We start from the raw sequence: 12132 nt of genomic DNA, 5'->3' as shown, positions 1-12132 counted from the left end.
TCCTCATGTCTCACACCTGTTTGCAATTATCATGTCTATTATTTAAACCGGAAGTTCCCTGGAAGTCAGCCTGGCGACTTTACCCCTACTCCCTTCATGCCATGCCATGCCTGCTAATCACTCTGCCCATAGTTTCCCTCCTGCTCATGCCACGTAAGTTTTGGGGTTTTTTATGTCACAGTTGCTGAGTTTTGTTTTTTTGTCTATAGTCATGCCATAGTGCAGGTTTTGTTTTCCGCCATTCTGCGCGCCTTTTGTTTGCCCTTTTTTCTTTATAGTATTAAAAATAAATACGTACTTACACTCACATCTTGCTCGTGCCCCCTTTCCTTTGCCTCGGAAAAATATTCCAAACCCCAAAGTTCACGGTTTGACAGTTTTTAAATATTTCCTCTGGATCCTCTACTTCATCTACTCGCTCCACCAGCTACAGGGCCTCTATAGTTGGCAGGCCCAGTAGGGGTCTGACCAGTGAGTCCACCACGAACACCGGCTGGGTGACTGTTCCGATTTTACTCTTAAGTTGACATGTTACCTGACCAGCGATTTGTAGTATAAAGGATGGGGCGAGGTACACCCCTTTGTCCACAACTGTGTGAGCAAATAGTCAAACAGTTTAAGAACAACGTTTCTCAAAGTGCAATTACAAAAAATTTAGGGATTTCAACATCTACGGTCCATAATATCATCAAAAGGTTCAGAGAATCTGGATAAATCACTCCACGTAAGCGGCATGGCCGCAAACCAACATTGAATAACAGTGACCTTCGATTCCTCAGACGGCACTGTATCAAAAACCGACATCAATCTTTAAAAGATATCACCACATGGGCTCAGGAACACTTCAGAAAACCACTGTCACTAAATACAGTTCGTCGCTGCATCTGTAAGTGCAAGTTAAAGCTCTATTATGCAAAGCGAAAGCCATTTATCAACAACATGCAAAAACGCGGCCGGCTTCACTGGGCCCGAGATCATCTGAGATGGACTGATGCAAAGTGGAAAAGTGTTCTGTGGTCTGACAAGTCCACATTTCAAATTGTTTTTGGAAATTTTCGACATCGTGTCATCCAGACCAAATGGGAAGCAAAACATCCAGACTGTTAAAGACGCAAAGTTCAAAAGCCAGCATGTGTGATGGTATGGGGGTGCATTAGTGCCCAAGGCATGGTTAACTTACACATCTGTGAAGGCACCATTAATGCTGAAAGGTACATACAGGTTTTGGAACAACATATGCTGCCATCTAAGCACCGTCTTTTTCATGGATGCCCCTGCTTATTTCAGCAAGACAATGCCAAGCCACATTCAGCATGTGTTACAATAGCGTGGCTTCGTAAAAAAAGAGTGCGGGTACTTTCCTGGCCTGCCTGCAGTCCAGACCTGTCTCCCGTCGAAAATGTGTGACGCATTATGAAGCATAAAATACGACAGCGGAGATCCCGGACTGTTGAAAGACTGAAGCTCTACAAAAAACAAGAATGGGAAAGAATTTCACTTTCAAAGCTTCAACAATTAGTTTCCTCAGTTCCCGAACGTTTATTGAGTGTTGTTAAAAGAAAAGGTGATGTAACACAGTGGTGAACATGCCCTTTCCCAACTACTCTGGCACGTGTTGCAGCCATGAAATTCTAAGTTAATTATTATTTGCAAAAAAACATTAAATATCTTGTCTTTGTATTGCATTCAACTGAATATGGGTTGAAAATGATTTGCAAATAATTGTATTCCGTTTATATTTACATCTAACACAATTTCCCAACTCATATGGAAGCGGGGTTTGTACTAAGACAACTTCAGTATTCAGTTATTTCTTTTACAAAATTGGAGTTTATATTGTTATTGTTGAAATGACCGATAGACAGGTCTCTGTCCATCACTAGACCTATTCTAGCATTAAAATGATCTTTGGTATAATATTTAGATTCATGAATGGCAGGAATGAATAAATTATAATCATTATTAAATTATTTTAATCTCAATGTATACCAAATCAATATTTGACAGGTAGGACATTCCTATCCCTATAGTCACAGACAAACGGGCCATGTTTTAGTAGCAAGGAATGGCAAAGATTTACAGAATATTACTACTTTCATCATGTCACATTAAGTCCTTATTATGCGCTATTGAATGGACAAGTGGCAAAAGTAGTTGACATTTTGAAGTAATTTCTCAAGGAAGCATCAAACAGTATAGTTCTGATCCATTGCTAGCTATTCTACGCTATCGTGCATCTCCTCTTTAATGCGGACAATCAGCTGCAGAACTACTGATGGAAGCTCTGTACTACACTGCCACACATCAAAGTAAAATAGTAGAAACATGGTACACTTCAAAATGGACTACAACAGCAAAAAATGCAACCAACAACCTTCTATGACACTTCAGCTAAACTACTCCCTACTTAGGCAAGCAGTAACCCCGTAATGGTCAGATTCTCAGGCTTAATCGACACAGTCTCTTAAAGATACCAACAACGGATGTGCCACAGGAGTTTAGGAAGAATCATCCGTGACTACATCTCCTATAGACGGTGACATAAATAATACACTTGAACTGTGAAGGTCTTTTCAAGAAAAAAAACAACCTGACAGACTAAATATTGATTAACAAGCAAAAATTTGATAAGCTATTTACACTTTTCATTGAGCAGTGTTTGATACATTAAGTGCCAAGTAAACTTCTTTGTAGGAGTTTGATGTAAACTTGTGGCATTAAGATGAATTGATACTTGTTTATTCGTTACACATACAGGCTTCATTCTCAAATAAAGGGAGATGTGATGATTAGTTGCTAGCTAATGTGTTTGCCACCAGAGTGTGCAATCTGATCACTTTGATGAGATGAATGAGAAGAAGAAAAAACATAACTATAAATAGTTGGGATTTTGTCACCAGCTACCAGACTAGATATGGCCCAACTCAGTCAAAGAGCATGAACAGATGAAGCCTACTCTGGGTGAGAGGCGAAACGTCTCCGAAGGCAAACCAAACAGTTGCGATTGATTGATTGCCCTGAGAATACAATGGCCTGGATACATGAGAACATTCATTGACAAATGTTTGGATTGTACCCACATGTTGATGACCCACTTTTGGGGTCAAAGCAAAGAGTCATGCAGTAACTCTTGTTAGCTCAGGGATTAGATGAAAGTTGTACAGGAAAGTGTTCTTGATCAAATTGGACATCGGGGAGTTGAGCGCACCCAGAACATTTTCAGACAGAAGTGTTTTTGGCCAGACAGAATAAACACAGTTGAACCAATGAAAAGTGGTGTTATGTGGTTATGGTGTTAACCCTAAACCCTGTGTGCACCCTGTCCCTGCACCAAGGAAAACGTCATGAGGTTGGCCAACTGTTGGATCAGAGCCGTCCACTGTGATGGTGCCTGTGGTTGAGCTGACTGATTCAGTGTCATGTTGTGATAGAAAAAGTTACTTATCCTCAAATTGAGCTAACAATCGGGGGAGGACGTGACAAAATCCTCAGAATAATGGGGAACCAGCCGGGAGTGTTGATTATCTGGAGCATTATTTTGCTTTAGCAGCCTCGAATCAGCAGAAACCTTTAAATGACGGGGAACTGCACTTTTTTTGAGAATTTTGACAGTCGTTCATAATCATTATGAAAATAATGGAGTCCTCTGCTGCAAATCAGAAGGTGCAGAGTCCATTTTCATGTAGGTATTTTCCTCTGGTTTATAGGTAAAACGTCCATTAAAATCAAACTGATGATTCTGAATGATGAGTTCCACTGTAGACACAGATGTCAATGTTATGGTTGTCGTATATCATCACTCTTCACAAGAGAGAAATACAGTTTCTAGTCAATGACAGCTGCAGTTGCTCCTTCTGGAGAAACTGCCTCTTCGTGTTTTGAAGATAATTACAAGTCTGGCTCCACGCCCCACAACGACATGATGCGAGAGTATACACCAGGCTTTGGAGATGACGTGCGTTTGTGTGTGCGTGGGGGTTACACGTTGGGGAGAATTTAAATATCGGTTTGATGTCTCAGCTAGGGCGGGGCAGCAAGATGAAAAAAAAACATGTGTGAAGAGCGACCATTTTCAGAAAATGTGCCAGACTTTAGACAGCTCGGTCTTCTCTCCAACACTGGTATTGCTAGTTTCTACTTACTCCTTTTTGTAGAATACATTTTTAATCTTCAATTCTCATCGCCTTTCTTTATTCAGACAGCTTTTTCTTCAAAGAATCTGGGAGGACTCTTCCCTGTAAAAGGGAAATTCATAAGGCTTTAAATGTGTAAGCGATGCAATGCACTTTGGAGTAGTCAAGTGTGTCAGATGGCATACCCAAGACTGGATGTTGACGCCCTGATCAGTGTGTGAATGTGTGTGTGAATGGGCGAAAGTGGAAATACTGTCAAAGCGCTTTGGGCTCCTTAAAAAGGGGTAGAAAAGCGTTATACAAGTACAACCCATTTACCATTTAGTGAATATACGAGACAAGCGTTGAAAAATGGATGGATTATTATTCTATTTGTTAATTTACTGTTAACAAATACTGTTACTTTCTGTTTTAACATTTTCTATACAATTCTGTTAAAATGTAGTAAGCACATATCCTTTTGTTGTTTGGATACTTTGCACAGGCTTTGGGTGATACTACAAATTTGTGTATCGATCCAATTTCAGGACATCGCAGTGGAACAGGGGTTATGCTGCTGTCTCACATTAAGAAGGTCCTGGCTTCAATCCCCGGGGTCTTTCTCAGTGGAGTTTGCCTGTTATTCCCATGACTGCGTGGGTTCCCTCCAGGTACTTCGGCTTCCTCCCACCTCCAAAGACATGCACCTGGGGATAGGTTGATTGGCAACACTTTGGACTGGACTCTCACGACTGTGTTGGATCCATTATGGATTGAACTTTCACAGTATCATGTTAGACCCGCTCGACATCCATTGCTTTCCTCCTCTCCAAGGTTGTCATAGTCATCATTGTCACCGACGTCCCACTGGGTGTAAGTTTTCCTTGCCCTTATGTGGGCCTACCGAGGATAACGTAGTGGTTTGTGTTGTGGTTTGTGCAGCCCTTTGAGACACTAGTGATTTAGGGCTATATAAGTGAACATTGATTGATTGATTGATTGAACACTAAATTGGCCCTAGTGTGTGAATGTGAGTGTGAATGTTGTCTGTCTATCTGTGTTGGCCCTGCAATGAGGCGGTGACTTGTCCAGGGTGTGCACCGCCTTCTAATTGAAGGCATCTGGGATAGGCTCCAGCCACCCTTGCGACCCCGAGAGGGACAAGCCGTAGAAAATGGATGGATGGATGGATGGATGGATCCAATACCAAGAAGTAGGTTCATACATTGGTCATTATTAATTTTGTCCTGTGTCCAGGTTAAGTCCTAAATCCTAAGTGTTTATAAACACTAACAAAAATCACAGAATATTTTGTCATAATACAAAAAATATAGCGATGTAATCATTGTATTTATTTTTTTGTTGTTCCACTTTCATTGTTAGTTTTAGTTTTATGGCCCAAATACATCCATTGTCCCTCATCTTTCTCCATGCTGTTTTCTGCTTGCAAGTGCTCTGAGTGTGTGCTGACTCACGACATGACCCTCGGCTCATTCAACCAGCAATGTCCTCACAGATTCAAGATTCAAGATTCAAGATTGTTTATTGTCATATGCACAGTTAAACAGACAGTTTGCCGTACAATGAAAATCTTCTTTTGCTAGTCCACCCTTCAACAAGTCACACGGTGGGTGTGGTGAGTAAAATTGCATGCAGGGTTTGTCTTTTGTAATGCAACACCCAGCTCAGGCAAATGCACGTCTCAATTCCTTCCTACCTTACCTACTTTACCTTGTGGTTTTTGTTTTATCGTCTCTTACCCTACCTGATCACAGTGACACCCACAGTGCAAAACCTAAAAGTCGTAAAGCATGCTTGCTCAAGAGCAAACATGGCCCTGTGATTCATAAAGGTCGCTGTGATGTGGGAATCAGGTTGGTTTACTTTCTCGGGATTCACCAAACAGGTTATTGTCATTGTTTAGTGAACTGACCACCACACCTTTCGAAGTACTACTACTAGTAGTAGATATGCACTTAGCGTGTTTAAAGAAGTTGTTGGTTAAGTAAATGTTACATTAAACTGCACATATTTATCTGTGTATATAGTAAAAAAGAAAACAATTGACCAGCTTGTTTTACATAGGGAGAATCTGTATGAAGCAAACAAGTTCAAACACGACTTTTCAGGAATGTTAATCCCACCTGTGGACAGACTTCCCTGGATGTGTATATCACGTTGTTGTACACAGAAACACATTTCCATGTCTTACCAATTGTGTTGATTTATTTCCTCTGCAGTTGTACCTTGATTGTACTTTTATTCTTTAACAAATTCCCTCCTTCTGTTGCTCCCCTCTCCTGCCCTGCCATGTGCTTGTAGGTGTGTAGGCGGAGCTACAGACTCACCTGCAGACAGCAGAGAGACTTCCTGCTACACCCTCCTTGTTCTCAAGTGAGAGAGAATGTTTTATGCGTAGCAGTACTATTTCCTGGGCTCTTCAACATACATTGACTGTCTCCTACAGCGGATACAAGGTACAGTATTTCATTATCATTACCTACTAAAACCAAAATGTATGTTGTCGAATATAAAATACCACATACTCAATACAAATAGGATAAAATGTGCTTTCGGTGGAAATGTGACGTATACTAGAAATTTATCACAGGTTTTCCTGGAATTAAAGCCTGTATGTCAGAAAGGGACACACGGTAGATAATGGATGGATGGATGGATGTCAGCAATCCTATTAAAACAAAATGAAGACTTAAGAGAAGCTTTTTGTTGTCATTGTGTGTTGTAGCTGCTGATCCTGGTATAACTATTTATTGTGTAAAATAATGTATCTGTTTGAAAGGCAGGGTTTCCTTCTCAGTGGCCATTCTCACACATCGTTCCAATGTAATTTCAGGAAGTGAGATTTTTTGCATGGTGATGTTTGAAACACCCCCACACTGCTGCTGTGTGTCTGGTGGTCGTGACATTGCAATACGGCACATTTTGGATATCGACTAGATGCCATGATTTCGGGGTGGATTTAAAGGCCTACTGAAATGAGATTTTCTTATTTAAACGGGGATAGCAGGTCCATTCTATGTGTCATACTTGATCATTTCGCGACATTGCCATATTTTTGCTGAAAGGATGTAGTAGAGAACATCCACGATAAAGTTCGCAACTATCGGTGTTAAGAGAAATGCCCTTCCTCTAGCGGAGGTCGCAGACGATGACGTCGCAAGTGTGGGGGCTCCTCACATATTCACATTGTTTTTAATGGGAGCCTCCAACAAAAAGTGCTATTCGGACCGAGAAAACAACAATTTTCCCATTAATTTGAGCGAGGATGAAAGATTCGTGTTTGAGGATATTGATAGCGACAGACTAGAAATTAAAAAAAAAAAAAAAACGAGTTAAAAAAAACGCAAATGCATTGGGGGCTTCACGGTGGCAGAGGGGTTAGTGCGTCTGCCTCACAATACGAAATTCCTGCAGTCCTGGGTTCAAATCCAGGCTCGGGATCTTTCTGTGTGGAGTTTGCATGTTCTCCCTGTGAATGCGTGGGTTCCCTCCGGGTACTCCGGCTTCCTCCCACCTCCAAAGACATGCACCTGGGAATAGGTTGATTGGCAACACTAAATTGGCCCTAGTGTGTGAATGTGAGTGTGAATGTCTGTCTATCTGTGTTGGCCCTGCGATGAGGTGGCGACTTGTCCAGGGTGTACCCCGCCTTCCGCACGATTGTAGATGAGATAGGCGCCAGCGCCCCCCGCGACCGCAAAAGGGAATAAGCAGTAGAAAATGGATGGATGGATGGCAAATGCATTGGGACGGATTCTGATGTTTTTAGACACTTTTACTAGGATAACTCTGGGAAATCCCTTATCTTTCTATTGTGTTGCTAGTGTTTTAGTGAGTTTAACAGTACCTGTTAGTCGGAAGGGTGTCCCCGCGGGTGTCTTGACGCCAATGTCTCAGGGGAGTCGACGGCAGCTTTATGGACGACACAAGCTCAGCTTTTCTCCGGTAAGAAGCGACTTTTTAACCACAATTTTCTCACCGAAACCTGCTGGTTGACATTCCGTCGTGATTCATGTTCGCTTGACCGCGCTCTGATCCATAGTAAATTTTCACCTCCAGGAATTTTAAACAAGGAATCACCGTGTGTTTGTGTGGCTACAAGCTAAAGCTTCCCAAATCCATCTTTCTACTGTGACTTCTCCAATATTAATTGAACAAATTGTAAAAGATTCAGCAACACAGATCTCTAAATACTGTGTAATTATGCCGTTAAAGCAGACGACATTACCTGTGTGTGTGCGTAGCGCTCATACTTCCTAAAAACGCGTGACGTCTTGCGTACACGTCATCATTACACAACGTTTTCAAGACGAAACTCCTGGGAAATTTAAAATTGTAATTTAGTAAATAAAAAAGGCAGTTTTGGCATGTGTTGCAATGTTAATATTTAATCATTGATATATAAACGATCAGACTGCGTGGTGGGTAGTAGTGGGTTTCAGTAGGCCTTTAAGATTGAAAAATATCCAGGGCTTATCCAAATGTTTGTTGGTTTCTTAGCATTTGCTTTTTTTTTTTAATTGATATTGCATCTCAACTTTCAAATTCTTCCCACCTCAAAGCAGATAATCATTTGATTACACTGATAAATTAACACACATACTTATTACATTTTTATGTGAAACAGAGTAGTGTATTGCTAATTTAATGATTTTTAGTGAAAAGGGATGAAAACCACGTGATAGGCTTTCAATATCCCCTTTGCTACAAATTGTAAAAACAAATTGCCTTGGTGCAAATGTCAGTGTGGGCAAATGACCTGAGGGCAGAGAGACACTCACTGTCATCCCGTGACTCGGGCTTTTGATCTGTTTGGACCACATTTTCTGAAATTACAGACAAAGTGATCTGTGATGGCAAAATAACTATAGGATATGTTTATTTGATAACTATGGAGCAATACATACAAATAAATTACCGCCAAATATGGCAAAATTGATCAACACAAAAGTTCTTACCTTTACAAAGGATCGTAAAAAAATATTTTTTATCCAAAAAACATATCTTTGTACAAGTTCACTCCATTTTTGCTGAATTCGATAAAATATCCATTTATTTTCTATAGTGCCTGTCTCCATTATGGTCGCAGGTAAGCTAGAGCCTATCCCATCTGACTTTGAGTGAAAGGCTAGGTCCACCCTGGATTAGTCACACACACAAGAACATTCAAACATGACACAAATATGTTTCAACAAACATTTGAACCTTTGATGTCCTGACAGACCAACCTGAGTCATTTCTATAAATAAATTAAGTAATCGGAAAATTCTATGGATATTGTAAGTTATTGTAAAATAATTATATTTATTAAGTTGGCCGACAGGATAATCAAGGACATTAGCTTAAACTGAAAAAACACAAACATTATAACATGCAACAGGAAAATGAGGCAAATGCCAAAAACACTCGCAAACCCTAGAACAATAAACTGAACTGAACTGAACTGAACTGAAAGACATGCATGACAGAAAAAACATGCTACATCTCGGCACATAATGGAAGTTTGCAAAGCAAGTTGGAAGTTAGCCTGGCAAGTAGGATATCTCTCAGGTCTGATGCCTGGCCAGCTTCTATTTCTATACTGAACTTGCAGCATTTGCATCATGCATGTGTTTTTGGGGTTTTGGGTGTGTTTTGTGGCTTTTGTAAAGTATGTGACCTTTTCCTGTTGGTTTTGGATTATTTCTGTCTCGAAGCTTTAAACTTTGCTTAGCATTGTCACCAGCCAATTACTGTAATAAAAATACAGCATATTTAAAGATAATGTAACAATATAACAACATAATAAACACACTTATTTTGTATTACATAAAAGCCCCCAATGGACTTAGGGGTCCACATGTTATCCTCACAGTCAGGACACTGATGTTTGGATCTTGCACGTTTCCATGCGTGCCACCATATGTGACCCCGATCTCAACATGTACTACTTTTCCAGTGTTCAAGGTAAAGGTAGTTTGACTAAATCTTTAAAATTCTATTTGTTAAATATGCAATCAGAACAATGTGCAGTACTTAGTATAGCATATAGAAAAAAATGATAAAATAAAAAAAAAAATTAAAAAAAAGTATAGCATATAGAGTATTTTACAATTAATTTTATACAACACTTGACATTCTATTTCCAGGGGCTGCAAATGGCAGCAATTAGGTGGCATGACCCTCATAAACAATATACAAATATAACAATACTCTAAATCTGACGGTATGCAAATATAACCCATCCATCCATCCATTTTCTACCGCTTGTTCCTTTTGGGGTCGCGGGGGGTGCTGGAGTCTATCTCAGCTGCATTCGGGTGGTAGGCGGGGTACACCCTGGACAAATCGCCACCTTATCGCAGGGCCAACACAGATAGACAGACAACATTCACACACTAGGGACCATTTAGTGTTGCCAATCATATCCCCAGGTGCATGTCTTTGGCTCTATCTACTGGCACGCCCCCCAAAAAAATCACATGGTTAATGTACAGTGTTTTATTTTTTTTAAATCTTCAAACACAGTGTTACTGTTCAAACTGTGTGTAATGTTAAAGTGCAATAAAGTTAAAGTTTAAGTACCAGTGATTTTCACACACAAACGAGGTGTGGCAAAATTATTCTCTGCATTTGAACCATCACCCTTGATCACCCCCTGGGAGGCGAGGGGAGCAGTGAGCAGCAGCGGTGGCCACGCCCGGGAATCATGTTTGGTGATTTAACCCCCATTAAACAATATTAAATATACTTATTAAATAAAACCTCTGCCTTATTTTTAATGAATACATAGGGCTACCACACAACTGTATTTTAATGCTGGTCATTATGGTGGTACTTGGAGGGCTAAGTTTTTTCCAAGGTGGTACTTGGTGAAAAATGTTTGAGAACCATTTATCTGTAATTGATACTCTTAATAATGTCAAATATTGTTTTGAATAATGGTATAATGAATGCATGTTTGCCTTTGTGTGCAGACATGATGGAAAACCATCCTGAGTCTTTGAGATCAGAACTAAATATTTGAAAAGAACAATTCATCCATCCATTTTTTACCGCTTGTTCCTTTCGGGGTCGCGGAGGTTGCTGGAGCTTCCCTTAGCTGCATTCAGGCAGAAGGTAGTTTACACCCTGGACAAGTCGCCAACTCATCCCAGGGCCAACACAGATAGACAGACAACATTCACACTCACATTCATACACTAGGTCCAGTTTAGTGTTGCCAATCAACCTATCCCCAGGTGCATGTCTTTGGAAGTGGGAGGAAGCCGGAGTACCCGGAGGGAACCCACGCATTCACGGGGAGAACATGCAAACTCCACACAGAAAAATCCCGAGCCTGGGATTGAACCCAGGAAAATTCAGGACCTTCGTATTGTGAGGCACATGCGCTAACCCCTGTACTACCGTGCTGCCTGCAAATATAAAAATATATAATAAATTATAGAAAGGATGTAACAATAGAGAAAAAACATTTACTGATATCTGTGAAAATAAACTGAGAAAACAAACAAAATAAAAAAAAAAAAACATTGACCCCATGAGGCGAGTATAATTATTGATTCAAAACGGATATTAGAATTGGCAAGGATGAAATGGATCGTTTGAGTTGCGTTTACAGTTTGCTTTGTCGTGCACGTGGGCGGCAAAGAACACGGTCTGCGTGTCCGCGCATATAATAATAGCATTTTATTTGTAGTGCACATTTAACTAATATTTCCATTGACAACATCGGGAGACTGTTGGCGGCTTTTGTTCGCTATATTAGATGTCAAATATAGCGCCACAGGCGCGTGTTATTTCTGAGCAAACACTTGGAAAAACACATATTCACTCCGCCTGAGGATGGAAGGATTATTTGACAACTTTCATTCTTACAATGTCTTTTAATTATGTGAGTTTATTGATGCAGAATTTTGGATATTCATTTGTAGATGCTCGCCATTGCGCGTCACCAGTCGGTCGTTTCAACACGGAACGTGTTTAATGTTGTATATTCGGAGATAAAAACCCCTTTAAG

General features: G+C 40.4%; 1 protein-coding gene across 1 annotated transcript in view; it reads left to right on the top strand.

Moving 5' to 3' along the window:
* The first annotated feature begins 4101 nt into the window (after positions 1–4101).
* Positions 4102–12132, top strand: part of ano1a (anoctamin 1, calcium activated chloride channel a) — a 156046-nt gene continuing 148015 nt past the window's right edge. Inside the window, exons 1-4 of the mRNA XM_061884759.1 lie at positions 4102–4121; positions 4199–4268; positions 4661–4783; positions 6435–6589. The gene's annotated coding sequence lies outside the window, so the exon portion shown is untranslated. The remainder of the gene's footprint in view (positions 4122–4198; positions 4269–4660; positions 4784–6434; positions 6590–12132) is intronic.

This window comes from Nerophis ophidion, linkage group LG02 (genome assembly GCF_033978795.1).
Source record: "Nerophis ophidion isolate RoL-2023_Sa linkage group LG02, RoL_Noph_v1.0, whole genome shotgun sequence".
In the NCBI taxonomy this organism is placed as follows: Eukaryota; Metazoa; Chordata; class Actinopteri; order Syngnathiformes; family Syngnathidae; genus Nerophis; species Nerophis ophidion.
This window is presented reverse-complemented; position numbering and strand designations above follow the sequence as displayed.